At 42.3% G+C, this 14,549-nt stretch overlaps 1 long non-coding RNA gene across 1 annotated transcript; it reads left to right on the forward strand.

The window, feature by feature from the left end:
• The first annotated feature begins 12,526 nt into the window (after positions 1–12,526).
• On the forward strand, positions 12,527–14,196 carry LOC106865515. Its single transcript, XR_002961284.1, has 2 exons — positions 12,527–12,811; positions 12,910–14,196. It is a non-coding gene; the product is annotated as an uncharacterized LOC106865515 (long non-coding RNA).
• The last annotated feature ends 353 nt before the right edge of the window (positions 14,197–14,549 follow it).

The raw sequence follows: 14,549 nt of genomic DNA on the forward strand, positions 1-14,549 counted from the left end.
GGCTGATTTGGTCCAAGTGCACAAATCTGTATGAGTTGTATTTTGGAAAATAGTGAGTACGTAGAATCTCTTCACCATGACAAGCTTCAAGAAGCGCCACTTGAAGGATTTTATTTGCTAGAAAGATCTAAAAATACGGGCAAACATGTATCAGTTGACAAACAATACTACTTCCTCCGTCCAACAAAGGATGTCTAGATACATTCAAATTTTGACAAACATGAGACATCTTTTGTTGGATGGAGAGAATATACAAATTAACTAAAGCAAGATGGTCTGAAGCATAAACATGAATTGGGGGATTCTTAAATTAATCAGAATCTCTAAAACTAAGTGTGAAAACTAGATGTACACTCTAGCCTTGCCATAGACAGAGGCCATAAGGTCCCAATCAGTTAATCGGTGTCACACTCACAATGGCAAAGAAAACCGAAGTGTATGAAGTCCCAATTATCAACAGCCTTGCCATACTCAGTACATTACACAGGGAAACAATATTGAGTACATTAAGCCCCTTCAAAACATACTGCACTAGATTGTTGCACTGATTTTTCGGGGGAAACAATATTGAATACATGGTTCTTAGTGATCAAGGACAAGCCTACAAGGGCATGGAGGAAAAACTACAACAACTCTTTAATGGTTTTACTTGAGAAAACCCATTTCATGCTTACTGGGACAAGACTTGCCTGAGAACAAAATGAAGCAAACTAATAGCTATTTAATTTCTCTAGAAGGAGAATATGAAGCGACCGTCCCTGTACAAGGGTTCGATCTCTGTGCTTTTAGTGCTAGTTTCTGGATCGACTCACTAGCACACACGGTTTCAACATGTAATATCATAGAACAAAGGTCTCAAGTATTACAACGCAATATTCAGAATTTAAGAATGCTTACAAACTGGCGTAACCACTTGGGTTAGCTCGAATTAACACAATAGTTCAACAGCGGAAAGCGAAAGATACAAGGACTACATCAACACCACGGTGAGAGCACGTTGGTATGTAGGCCCGTAACCCCAAGGCAAAACGTACCCTCACTCTTCGTCAGAGCTTCCTGCATCATCAAACGATGCAGCCACTAGGGTTAATACATTAAATGTATTGGCAAGATCACTAATAGTTATATCAGAACCTACCAAGTACATGCATAATCTGGCAAGGTGGAGTTCAGGCTATTTGCATAAAAGCATCTTTATTTCATCCTATCATTTTAAACAAAATAGTTTTGTCACTATTGAAAATGGGGTAGACACACCCATGCTCCTATTAGACTAAGGACATTGAGTAGCCACATCAATGCTCCTAAATCCAAGTTCAAACCATTCATTTTAATTTAAGAAATTAGAGTGAGTGAGACTTTCCTTACAGCTCCACTATCCAGTTGCTAATAATTGTCCATGACCGGGGGACACGGCTAAGTATTTAGTGTGACACTCTCGAGAGGTTGTACACATTCCTCACAAGAAATCGACGTGTTAATCCCTTGCTGTCCTCAGGGTAGAGTAGCAACGGCATCGATTACAAGACTTTCAGAAGTCATTCCCCAGACCACGGAAGAATCACGCTCTCCCTACACACGCTACCTCAGTATAATTCTCCGGACCTGGGTTCAAACAACTTACTCAATCTCGCCAGAGCCCATTTAGCATGTGATTGTACTGGAAGCTACCAAATAGAAAACTAGTTCAGTCTAGGTTACCCAAGGTGGAATTCCACATTTGCGACGCAGGCGCTCCCGAATCCACGGAGAGACGACTCATAGAAATGGTCTCATAGAAACGAACCTGACGTCGCATAACATCTAAAACCTCAAAGCCGTCCACCCAGGATGGTTCATTGAATTAATTGTTTTGCCTTACTCTAATAAAACATCTCATTTCCCATAAACATAACATTATCATAATGTAGTAATTTTCCCCACGATACCACCATAGCTTAGCATTTAACTACAATCGATGGCAAATTGGTAGCAAGGTAATGGCAAGGGTAAAACTATACTACCTAGGATTTGTAGCTAGCATAGGGATAAAAATAATATTCCTAATGCAACTGATAAATCAACTAGTGCATAGTAAAAATATTTAAGACATGATCAAAGTGAAACTTGCCTTGTCCAGAGTTGTGGTAGTTCTCGCACTCTTCGCAACAACAAGGTTCACACTCCACACAATCTAAAATAAAAGAGTACACACACATAAATATGCCATTCAATACAAAAACATGCCATGATGCAATAGTCATGAAGATGCACACTTAGGTTGGTTCTAAACTTAACAAGTTTAGCTTCTGTTTTAAAGAGCTTCACAAAAGGTTTGGGCAGATTATACACTAATAAGAAAAATACTTTCTTTGTACGAAACAAAGGTGTGCTTTAATTAAAAACTTATTTGATTTTTATATGGCATGGAGCAAAATTAATTTGGTGTGGCAAGATTATTTACAAAACAATATCCCTCTGATCCTAATGGACAGTGAGTAACCCATTTTACAACATGCTAACATGTTCAAAATTAGTTTGAAGCAATTCATATGAATTTTAAACCATAACTAAGCATTCTGTAAATTAGTTCTGTTAAAGTTGGTCAAATTCAAAATTAAACTCTTCCAAAAGATTCTACAAGTTGTGAGGATTCCAGAATGGTGCAGAACACAATTTTTGGGCAAACGGTTTAAAAGATATGAACGTTTGGAATTTCGGGGGCTTTTCTGCAAAGTTACCATTTAATTTTCGGCCGAGAAAAGGTTTATTAAAAAGGGGTTACACATGGCGTGATCTCATTAGCCGGTACCGGTTCGGGTTGGGATTAAAACAGGCCCGTCGGATCTAGGGCTTACCGGCGGCTAGGGTTTTGGGCTCCGGCGAGCTCCGACGGCGGCGACGGCACGGGGACGGTGGCGCGGGGCGATTCCGGCGACGGCTAGGCTCGAGGAAGGGCGGAGAAGGCGCGTTGCGACTTGGGGAACCTTCTCGTGGCCTTGGTTCCGCTCGGGGGTGACGAAGTCGACGCCTAGGATGACTAGACAGTGGCGGCCGGCGGCAAGGCTTCGGTCGAACGACGACGGCGAGCTGCAGTGTGCGAAACGAGGAACCGAGCGCATCAAAAGATCCGCGAGGAAGAGAGGAGGGAGAGGGGTGAGGTCAGGGCGTCCATGACGTGCCGTGCGGCCGGCGGTGAGCTCGGGACGGCGGCGTCCAGTGGCGAAAAGGCGGCGCGAAATTGGAGCAGCCTAGGGGCGAATCGCGAGAGAGAGGAGGGGGGAAAAGCTAGAGGAGATCGAGGGCTTCAAACTGACGCGAACGGCTTCGAAGATGGGGTCATGTGCGCGGAGGAATCAGGGTGGAAGGCGCGCGCGTGGACTCGGGGTTGTGGCCGGGTTTCTCGGCCGGCAGTTTGGGGAAGACGATGGTCTGATGGGTGGGGCCCGCCCGTCAGTGGCTCGGGCGCGCGCGGGCTGCGGCCTGGCGCGGGCGCTGGGGGTAAGTGGCCGGGCCGGCCGTTTATTCCTTTTTTTTTGTTCTTTTTCTTTTCCATTTCTTGTCTTTTGAATACAAGTTTTGATTCAAAACTCCAAATCAAGCCAAATAAAATGCAACAAAATTTGTAAAATCATATCTTCATATGATTTAACCTCTGGGACAAGAATTTTCTCAAGATATTTTTTTTAAAAATACTTTTGCCTATAAACTAGCCTTTAGGGCTTTTTAGCTATTAAAATATTTAGTGTTTCAAATCCAATTCAAAACCAAAATATGGGGTAGCATTATCATTGCATCAAACCCCTTTTTTATGCCAAAACCCTAATGGGTAAAAATGCAATTAACAAAAGAAGGGTGAAAAGCCGGATTCAAATAAAAGTACTTTTGTTAATGGTTTTTTTTTCTGAGTTAACCATTAGGTTTTTTTTAGATGTGATTAAATGCAAATGTGACATGATGCTTATGAAATGCAATGCATATGAAGGGTTTTGAAAATTGGGATGTTACAAACCTAACCCCCTTAAGATGAATCTCGTCCTTGAGATTTCTGCTGGTTAGCAAAAAGGTGTGGGTGGTCTTCTCGAAGATCATCTTCGCGTTCCCACGTAGCTTCCTCTTCGGTGTGGTGATTCGACTGTACCTTGCAGAATTTGATGGTCTTGGAACGAGTATGCCTCTCAGCTGTATCCAAGATCTTAATCGGTTTCTCTTCATAAGTGAGATCACTTTAAATCTCGACTTCTTCAAGTGGAACTGTATCCCTCAGTGGTGTTTCAGTGCGTGGCAAATGCACAACACCACGGGCAAAAACTGATGGTAAGTTGGCTTCCTATGAGCTGAAATTGTCAAGGTAAGCTCTTCGAAAGCTTTAAGAAATCGCCCATTCTTCCTCGATTGGATATTCCTGCAATTGTTGACTGGCATAACTGTCTAGGACAGATCTGTATACCAATGCTTGTACAAGCATTTCCCAGATTGAGTTCCATCTATTGGCTACATCAATACACATGCCTTTCTTTGAAGCCAAACCCATGGCAATTGCAATTGTATTGAAGTCTTGAAGCCTCGATGGAGAAGTCTCTATATGCATGAGTAGTTCACGTATCTTGTTAATAGATCTATGAATTATTTTCATCCCGTCTTGCACCAGTATGTTGAGAATGTGGGCACAACATCGGACATGCAAATTCTGTCCTTGAAGTAGCAACTAATTCTTGTGATATTTCATGAACTCTTCACAAGCGGTCGTATTATTACTAGCATTGTCCAATGTCATGGTAAATATTTTGCTCCCTATGCCCCATTCTGTCAAGCAACTTACAATCGCCTCTTCTATTGCAAAGCCAGTATGAGGATATCTTACTTCTTTGAAGTTAATGGTCTTCTTCTTGTAATTGAATCCGGCATCGATATAATGGGCTGTTATGCACATATATCCCAAGTTTTGGTTTGAAGTCCACATGTCAGAAGTAAGGCAGATACGAGAATCCAAATTTTGGAATTCAACTCCAATCTCTTTCTTCATTTCTTCATACATCTTCATTGCGTTGTCACAAACCGTGTGACGCCCTTTGATTTGGAAAGCTGGTTGCATCGAGTCTATCCATGCTTGAAAGTAGGGGTCTTCAAACTTGAGAAACGGAATCTCAGCATGAATGCAGAACTTCGTCATGAGCTCATGGCACAACTTTGGGTCAAACACGAAGTCTTGAGCTGGTTTTTTCTTCATGGCCAAGAGCAACTTCTTCCTGACATCATCCTCAATTGATCGACAAGCATGAGTAAGATGAGATCTCAAACTACTAGTGCCAAACTTGGCTAGTAGTTCCCCTTGACAGTACTTGCACACTGCCTTGAGATCAGCGCCTGCACCTTTCTCATCATAGTGCTCCCATACATTTGACCTTCTATTACTTTTTAGTTGCATTGAACTTTCATCTCGGAAATCTGCAGTTTCTGAACCCATTGAAGCAGACATGTCGAGATAGATCCCTGCTGCCAAAAGAGACCAACCAGCTTCACAAGTTGAGTTGCAGGAAGAGAACTAGAAATCTGCCAGAAGACAACTAAACATTTGCAGCAAGAGAAATCTGCAGCTTCACAAGTTGAGACCAACCAGCTTCACAAGTTGAATTGCAGCAAGAGAACTAGAAATCTGACAGAAGAGAACTAAACATCTGCAGTAAGAGAAATCTGCATCTTCACAAGTTGAGACCAACCAGCTTCACAAGTCACCCTCTCTCTTTTCATGCTAAACTACATTAGCAATATCCAAGGAACAAGATACTACAAAGTTCAGAACAACAATATAAACTAAGTATCCTAAACATAAAATAAAATAGTTCGCTGCACAAAATTCAGAACAACAATATAACTAATGAAGTATCGTAAATATAAAATAAATATGCAAATATTATTCAAGGACAAGAGATGACTAAAATAAACCCTGTCAAACTCCAGAATAGACAAAAACTCATTTACAGCTTTAGGTAAGTCTGCCTGAAAAAGGTTGAATAATATTACAACAGTTAGTTGTCTTGATGGTTAAAAAAAACTTCGCCTTAGTATCTACTGTTTTGATTGAGTTATTTGTTACTTCTTCAGAATCTTAGCCCATAAGTAATCAGAAATCACAGTGAGTAAGCCCCGTTTGGAACAAAGGTTAGGAAAAATATAGGATGTGACATGGCATGCATCTTCAATCCTATAGGAACTAGAAACATAGGATTGAAGAAGAAAGTCATTTGAAACACAGGAACAGGAAAAAGGATAGGAATTGAGCAAAGAAAGAAAGATGGCAAATTTATAGTGCACAAATATTGATAGTATAGACTTAGGCCTCATTAGCCAGTAATCATAAAGTCTAATTAACCAGATCTAAACAACAATATTTATCTAGTAATCATGAAGTCTAATTAACCAGATCCGAACTACAGTATGCAACGAAGATGTTTTCTCTTGCTAAATCAAGCTTCTAGGCTACGGGAATGGACGTCTGTCTGGGCGTGTGCGACAAAGAAAGATGCCAAATTTGATTGCCTAGCTTGTTCCCACGCGAGAAAAAATGAGTTGGGAGTAGATGTTTTATTTCCTATGAATCCATGGGGCAGGAACAATGTTTTATAGGAATTCTATGTTCCTATCCTTTGTTCCAAACGGTCCAAAGGAACCCATTCCTGTGGAATCTACTTCCTGTGAAAATCCTATGCAAAACCTTTGTTCCAAACGACCCCTAAGAATGCTTAGAAAAGGTAGAACATAGTGAATCAGGATTCTCAAATAGTATCTACTGTTATGCGATGTCTAGAACATTCAATATCACCACTAAAATAAGTATCAAGCACACCGTCAGGGCTCTCAATCCATATCAAGAAACATGTTTAGTAAGGATAATGAAAGCATGCTACTACCTTGCCACATAAGACAGGCGCAACGACTGTCTTTAACACATCGAGCAAAAGATCTGTGCTCCCTTCCCAACTCAATCCACAGATGAAACAAATCTTCCGAGCAACCTTCGACTAGAAAAAATAGCTCATTATCAACCAATATAATCAAGTTATATTTGTTGAATTGCAGATCTTTTGTTCAGATAAGTAGGAGTATGTATAGATAAGTAGCATCCTGTAGCATGTCCAAAACAAATCTACTTGTTGTTCAGATAAGCATGTGCAGAACAGAACCAACCAAAGCATGTGCATTTGGTATGCAGGACAATATCAAGTAAACCAAAGCATGACGTTGTTCTTACAGAAAAGTGGAGTCTTCATAAAACTGACTCCGGCTAGAACCAAACAGTAGTTGATCAAACAATCCTAGATTCTCAACAAATCAAAGGGAAGAAAAGCTTAATCTAACATAACTGGAATTCAAGGCATGCACATGGAGCAGAGAAATAATGCGGAGGTGGTAAATATGGCAAGAATGGGGCAGGAAGGGGGAAAAGAAATATGCCTTTCTAGTCGGCAGCGGGAGGACGGCAGAGAAGCTCCAGTGGCGAGCTGGCCGGCGGTGGGAGAACGGCGGAGAAGCTCTGGTGGTGAGCTGGTGGCACATCCACAGGGAAAACCGTAGGGATAGTGATGCAGGGACGGAGGGATGAGATCGAGACCGGCAGCGGAGCTGGAAGGGGGAGGCGGCGGGCGGCGGCGAATCTGGGAGGGAGAAGGAGACGAGATCGATAGGAGTTCTCGTGAACAAACCGAGACGTGAAACAGTTATGGACCCATGGGTTTAGGCCATCTCCAACCAAATTGTTTAGACCCAAAACCAAACCATTATAACTTGTTCCCACCGTGAACCCAAAACCAAACTAAACTCTTTGGAGATTCAGCCCATTTATACCTAAACCATACAGGCTTGAAATGAAAACCAACCATCTACAACCGGTTATACCTGAACCGTTCTCAGGCCTAATGACAAAAAACCATGGCTACCCTTGAGGGAAAGAGAAAAGCGGGGACAAAATGATAAAAGGGGCTCCTTGGGGCATAGCTTTTGTGTGCACCAAGTGGGAAAAGTAGGAGTTGGTCCATGGTCCACCATGGACCAAAAGCCTCATTCCTACACCTTTCTTGGTCCCTACTCAAACTCCTCTTCCCCTTTGACTATGGCATGAGAGACTTGACTTGTTGACTCTTTTGACCGGCGCCTAGTTGGCATGACCATGCCTTGTTGGCAAATTGACTGATCCTTGGAGTTTGTTGACTTGGTCGCCGCCACGTAGGATTATGGCAAGACCCATATAAGGATTTTATTTTATTACAACAACATGAATTTGAAATCATGGGAATAGGAAAGTAGAGGATTGAGATGTCATGGGCACTCTAATCCTTAGGAATTTTTCATGAGGTCTCACCTAATGTGTAGAATCGTTTGGGATTAGGTCAATTTGGGCTCAATCCTTAGGAATCTATGATCTCAATTTCTGTGAAACGAATGCTATAGATAGGAAAAAATGCTAAGGGTTAAAATCCTGTAAAAATTCCTCCACGTATCCTACAAAACGAATGAGCCCTGAATCCTAAGGATTTCTCCCTGTATTAGTTGGGTTGTTTGATTTGTGGGATTGAGATCCTTACGATTTGTTTATAAGGATTACTTTGCACTAATTTTTAGTAAAGTCTTCGTCCACTCAAACCTCTTGCTACATTTCCTTTCGTTTTTCTATGCCTTGTCAAACAGTAGCCTCTTTGATTTGTGGGATTTCTAAATGTAGGAATAAAAAACACAAGACTAAAGGGGCAGGCCACTCAAATCCTACATGATTGAATTGAATTCATGCAAAAGTTTGATTGGTTCCACCATAGGAGAACAAAATGATTTTTTGTATTCAAGAGGTTCGTGTGGATGCAAAAATTTCTTTGAAAATCTAGGGCAATGAAATCCTTGGAAAAAATTGTAGCGGATTTGATTCTACGAAACAACCAACATAGGAAACAAATTCTTATGATTCTATGGCTCATTTGTAGGATTTTTAAAGGACTTCGAACCTTAGGATATTTTTTTCTATATGTAGCATTTGTTTTACAGAAGAGATGCTATATTTCTAAGTATTATACCCCAAATTGACCTAATTCCTAAGGATTCTTACCACTAGGTGAGATCTCAAGGAAAATTCGGTGAGATCCCATGGAAAATTCATAAGGACTGAAGTGTGCTTGACATTTCAATCCTCTACTTTTCCTATTATGTGATTTCAAAATCGTATAAACCGAATAGAGTCTAAACCTCTAAGATTCCTATGAAAATCCTTTGAATCAAAAGGGCACGTGCTAATCATGCAGTTCTCGTATCATGTATGTACTTGATGTTACAATCATGCGGTTTTTCTATTCATGTGTTTCACAAATCCCATTAATCAATGAGGCCATTGGGTCTACCAATCTTGGTGTTTTCCAATCATCTGTTTTTTAATTAAACTGTAAGAGATGTGCGGTTGCATCCGACAATATATAGATACATATATTAATTTTTGCAGAGTGAGACACCAGAATGCAACCCTAGGATGTCGAACCATGGTGAGGAACTAACATATCTCGCTGGCTGACCACCCAATCTGAATCTGGTTCTCTTCAATTACCTGTTTTGAACATGCATTCAGCATTAATGTTTCTTTTATCCTTGTATTTTAGAATTCTGCGAATAAAAAAGGCCTTGAGCAGAAGAAAATCTTAAAGGTTGATAACAATCTCCGGAGAAGTTTCGTTAGTGAGAAAAGGTAGAAAAAGGAGTTGATGCTTCTTAATAACTCCCTCAGTCCGTATAAGAGTGTAATTCTGGCTCCAGAGCTTTTCCGGAAATAAGTGTACATATTCGTTTTGTGCCGTACACTTTGCATTCAACCCCGGACTCCACGCCTTGAAATTAGCCCTGCGGCCAATCGTCCCCAGATCCCTCTTCTACGGCGAATTGATGTCCAGCCCAGAGTTCTTCATGCAAGGGAGGCTCACGTTCATGTTCTCTCCCACGGTCCCACCTGGTGATATGTTCAGATCGATAGCCATGTGGAGAGAATGTGTGTGTGTCTGTGTACAATTGTGTTGGCTTTATAGCTGGGCAAGTCATTTGAACTCCCAAACTTCAAATTTTTATAAGCTGTGGCGCTAATGGCAGTGCTAATTCTATTCCGGCCGGAAGTGTACTAGTAGTACTCTTTGTTGTAGCTGGCGGGAAGTATTCTTTGTTGTTCATTCAAAGCACCAGTCTAATAGGGTGGAGTAGGGGTGTTTCTGGATCTGGAAAATGCTTATTTTCTTGATAACTTTTTGAAAAAAACCAGAAGTACACTCTTGTACGGATGAGGAGTAATCCTTGATAACGCTGGTACGTTTCTTGGGGTATTATTTCCCTTTTTCTTTTCGGCGAGAGGCGTCTTGGCTTTCGGTACGCAGCGATCAGTTTGGGACGGTATATGCTACTCTGTAGAATCAAATATACTTTCATCACCGTCCAATATGGTCTTGGTGTCATGTCCCAACAATTACGTTTTTAGTGTCCAAGTGAAGTTATCGTGTTGCAGTTCGCCAGAATTAAAGAAATGCCCACCGTTTTCGTACTCGTCCAGTGGTCCTCGTGTTATTATTCCAATAACAATTATGTTTTTACCTCTCGATAATAATAATAATTGTGTAAAAAGAAACTTCAGTTGGAAAATAACAACACGAAAGACTTGCCACTCTGTGCCAAGGCGAAATAATCTCCCGTTGACAACAAAGTGTCCCTAGTAATTTCTTTATTTTTTGTGTGGAGGATTACCGATCTATTAATAATCATCTAGTCCTTGGTAGACATTGATGGTGTATGCTCACGTATTGTGGTTGTTGTTTCTCAGAAACACCACGTTGAAACAATTGTAGAACACCCTGTTGAAACAAATACGAAATGAAATTAAATGAAAGAAGTTCATATTTCACCCTTCAACGTATCTCACTGGACGTATAACCCCCTAAGTTCAAAACTATCCGATATACACCCTGAAATTTCTAGTACCAGATAAATCACCCCACGACAATATTAGAGCTGACCAAGCACATTTAGGAAGGGTGATTCCGACTGTTTGACTTTATTTTTACCAAGGACGAGGCACGATGGTTGATACAAGAATTAATCCAGCGCGATTCACCTTCCTATCTTCACCGCCTCAATCGTTTTCTCCTCCACCACATCTTGTCGCTCCCTAGCCTCAGACAACATTTTGCAGTCATTCGTCGGCGAGGAGGGCGTACTCCGTGGCACTCGCCGTGGCCCAAAGGATCGGGTATAGGAACGGCTTCGCTAAGGGGCTCGGGCTTGGAGGGCCTACTTCACCGTGTTCTCCTGCTACGCACTGCTGCTCTGGTACCCCGGCCACCTCGTCTGCACCGGCCACACCAACAACTTCCATCGCCATCGCCACCATGTTCTCCATCATGATCGGCGGCCCGTAGCTATCATTCAAGCTGAGCTATCATCCATCTCATCGTAACATCTGACTTTGTCCATGGATGGGGAATTATTATTTAAGTTAAGTTGACTCCATCTGATGCGAATGCAGAGCTCTGGGCAATCGGTATGGAGCTGGAGACGGGGCGGCTAGAGCTGGACAAGGTGGAGTTTGTGTACCCGTCACGGCCGGAGGTGGCAAACCATTGTGTGGCAGCTGGACGTGGTGCCACTCATCACCATCATTGGCGGGCTCACGACGGCAACCATAGGGAGGCCCTCGTCCCGGATCCAGGATTCGTTGTCCACCGCTAAGCACTAGACCTAGCGGTCGATGAGTTGGAACTATGCTTCCGTGAGGATGGGATAGCCGCTGGCGAGTTCGATTTCGTTGATTTGAGGGCTCTGGATTTTTAGGGTTCACAGGTGGGTGGGGGATCGGGAACTTAGGGATTTGTTGAAGAAGGGAGACATAGTGAGGGGAATTAACCGCCCGCGCCACGCCATCGGTAAAAGAAAAGGTCAAACAGTCTGAATCACCCTAGAAGCCGTCCTAAATGTGCCAGATCAGTTCCAATACTGCTAAGTGGGGGTGATTTACCGTTAAAAAAGTTGGGGGTGACTTATTTGATATTACGGATTTCAGGTGCAAATCAGACAGTTTTGCATTTATGCGCGAGAGGTAATGAAATATGGAGCGCAATTTATATTGAGCGAATGTTCGCTCTTTTGTCTCTCGGAGCGAACGGTCTGCTGTCAACCTGATTGAGAAGACCGTGCCTGAGATCGTGCCACGTGTCTTGTGGGTATGACAACTTTAGTTCTGTGTCGTGGCAACTTTAGTTATGTAGGCAATGGTCCGTGAGGGTGACAACTTTAATTCTGCGCGGTGGCAATTTTACCCTGTCACGCTGGAAGGCTGGGACACGAACGTTTAATTCATGGGTGTCAACTTTAATTTTGTGAGAGTGACAACTTTAATCTGTGAAAATGTCAATTTTAATCATGCGAGGATGACAATTTTAGCCGTCGATCCGGAAGACGAAGAGCCAACATTTGCTCTCTGTTCCATAGTCAAATTAAATTCATGTTTTCTGCTCGAACGAACTACGGAGTAGAACCTAATCGACGCGCCCGGCTGCCTCTGCCCCACACGGCCACCCCCGAGTACAGCGCCCCCCACGCCTACCTCCGGTCCAGCCGCGCCGCGCCTCGCCGGGACACGTTGCCGCCGACCCGCCGTGACATCTCACATGAGCTGCCTCGACCCGACGCCGAACGCGGCTTTCAACGGGCTGCTAGTTAAAAAGGCCTGAAGGCCGTAACTGGCGCCAACTTTGACCATGCACTGAAGGTGTTCGACTTAATTATGACACTCGATTACTTGCCGATTTTGCCCATTGCCAAGGTACGGCATTAGTTTTTGGTTCTTGTGAAAAACGATTGCTCTGATCTGGCGTATGAGGTATTCTTGGTTCCAACCAAATTCTTTTCGGTCTGTGCAAGTCTGGTCGGTGGTCGCAGCAGTAAGGAATTGGCTCTGTTCTGTACCTTGAGGAAGAAAGGGCTATCTCACAATGTGTATTCTTGTAAGGCACTAGTTTTTGGATTCTGCAAGAAAAGCTATGGGGCGAAGCATACAGGGCATTGGTTCTGATCCGTTTGAAGGATGCGAACCATCTGTTGTAACATATTCTTTGGTTGTAAGTTTCCTCTGTAAAGACAGCAAGATTGACGGCCAGATGTGTGTTTTTGGGATGGCTTCTGAAGAGGGTTGCCATTTCGATAACACCATATACATGTGCTTCTCTATGCACTCTGCGATGCTGATAGAATATCAGAAGCTCGTGTGATCGTTGATGTGATAGAGGAGAGGGGTATGTCCCTGATAGTTTCACTGTTTCTGTTCTGGCTGCTGTTTTTTCAAAGTCGATCATGTTGAGACCTGCCAGAATTTTGTACGAAGGGTACATACCAGGATGTACCAGGAGTGATGTTTTTTATGTTGTCACTTGGAATATATCCATCATGGCTTATGCCGCAATGGCCACAGCAGGAAGGCTTGACCTCTGATTAGTATTATGGCAGAGGACTTTTACTATCTACTGTAACATATAACATTATACTAAAAGGATTTTGTACAGAGGTGGATTTCGGAGGGCGTAGGAGATGCTGGATCAGTTTACAGGAGCTCGTGTTTACTATGATTCAGTGTCCTTCAACACTATTCTCTCTGCAGCTTGTCGGCCGTGCAGTGCTTCAGTAATTTGGTGGGTTCTGCATCATATGATGCTGAACAAATCTACCTTGATGGCATCAGTATGACATTCTTAGTTTCTTACTAAGGTACTTCCGCATGTGTGGGAAGTCTGCAGAAATGGTTAACCTTTTTGGAGGAAAAAAAATACTGTTAACCTGGTTGAGAATATGATAATTTATGGCAACCATTCTTTGTTCGTGGTGGTGGTACAACAAGACATCATACGATCTGAAGATATTTGAGCATCCAAGGCTTACGACGTCTTCCGAGGTGGACACGCCCTTGTAGGCTTTCCTTTTTCAGTGTGAGATTTTAAATTTGTGATTGCGAAGTAGTTGTGTCGCTACATCATCAAATATTAACTTTGTTACAAAGTTCTAGAATTGTGGCCTTGTGGGGGCATTGAGTTTTTTTTTTTTCTAAACTTAAAAGTTATTGATACTTTGTTGTGATTGAGTGTAAGCACAAAGCAAGTTGCATGATTTATGGAGGTGTTTCTAAAGACAGTCATTTATTCTGTTCCTTTTATGAAACCTTTTTAAATTCGTAATTATCATTTACTCGATCAGTTTAAAAAGAGAACTTCCTCTTATGAAACCGTTTTTAGTTGGAATTAGCATTTAAATAATCAATTTTGAAAGAGTACTGAACAACGTTATTATGATTACTTCGTATGGCTTGATTTCTGGAATATTGAAGTGTGGTGTTGGCACCTTAGTGTGTTGGCAATTTAGCATACTCAGGTGGCACTGCAGCCAAGACTTGCCAGCACTCATCGTTCGCCTTGGCGTAACTTTAAATTCTCCGCTGCTACTAAAAGCAGGGAGAAAATTCTTGGACATTGTACTCACATTTAACATTTTTCATTTGCCATTGGGTAATTTCT

The sequence above is a fragment of the Brachypodium distachyon genome, chromosome 5 (assembly GCF_000005505.3).
Source record: "Brachypodium distachyon strain Bd21 chromosome 5, Brachypodium_distachyon_v3.0, whole genome shotgun sequence".
Taxonomy (NCBI): Eukaryota; Viridiplantae; Streptophyta; class Magnoliopsida; order Poales; family Poaceae; genus Brachypodium; species Brachypodium distachyon.